Genomic DNA, 1,302 nt, shown 5'->3' on the forward strand with positions numbered 1-1,302 from the left:
CTCTGCCACCTCCCTCCATGCCTCGCTCCTCCGGTTTGTATCCCGGTAGATGAACAGAGACTGATCATACAGCACCGGGTGATTCTCTACCGCTACAATGAATTTTCCCTCCATTTTTTTGAATATGAGGAAATGACCTGCGTCGTCTCTCCAGCATACACGCGGTTTGATTGGCTAGCGCTTGTACTGGCAGATTTGCATAAACGGGATTTCATTGGCTGACGCCCTCCATCGAGGCGTCAAAAGTTGAACATTGCTCAACTTTTGAAGCCAGCAACGCTCTACGTCACTTCCCAAAATGCAGTTCGGCTAAAAGTGACGTCATCCCATTCAAAGTGAATGGGCAGAAGCGTTGGAAGCTTCAACGCACGCCGCTGTGTGGACGGGCCGTTGGATGTTGATGAGGCCCAGGAAGAGCCCATTGACTGAAAGGCTTTAGCAAAAAGCAGAGGATTGCTTGAAGGAAGATTTGCATGTTTAACGGACTTTTTGGAGGGAGAAGGGCTCTTTTCATTTTGAATGGGACTTTGTGGGGATTTTTGGATGGGGGTGCATTTTGTTAATGAGTGGGGTTGGGGGGATGAGTAAAATTTAACTCAACTTCCTGTTTTCGTTCTTCAATGAAACAAATAATTGTTCAATAAAATAATTAAAACTTGTTCTGTTCTACTTAAAAAAAACTTTTTTTGTTTAATTTAGCATTCAAAATGTGTATTATTAATTAGCGTAGCACAGAGACTGGAAACAGCAAGTGATCTCAGATGGGAAATGATTTCAGACTAAGATTTTCTGTATGGAATTAACAAAGGAGATATAATATACAGCATTACATGAGTTTAAAAGATACAATAAGATACTAATATAATACAAATTATATAAAAATTCACAATAGAAAGACATATAACTAGATAATCTAAATAATACACTATAAAGAAAATGCTGAATGAAGAGCTGTAACAAATTTAAATCAAACTCACAAAACCTAAGCTGATATAGAGGGAGATTTGTCTCCATATTATCTGTGAACGGACTAATTACTCGTGGTGTCCCTTCTACATCACATGGAAATAAATGCACGTCAAACTGCTGGCTCTTACTTTAAAGGCAGAAACCACATTATCAGCAGGTTATCTGAAAAAGTGACAACGAAGTACTCAGATCTTGTACTTGAGTAAAAGTAGAAGTACTCAGATCTTGTACTTGAGTAAAAGTAGAAGTACTCAGATATTGTACTTGAGTAAAAGTAGAAGTACTCAGATAATGTACTTGAGTAAAAGTAGAAGTACTCAGATAATGTACTTG

Source organism: Gymnodraco acuticeps, unplaced genomic scaffold (assembly GCF_902827175.1).
Source record: "Gymnodraco acuticeps unplaced genomic scaffold, fGymAcu1.1, whole genome shotgun sequence".
In the NCBI taxonomy this organism is placed as follows: Eukaryota; Metazoa; Chordata; class Actinopteri; order Perciformes; family Bathydraconidae; genus Gymnodraco; species Gymnodraco acuticeps.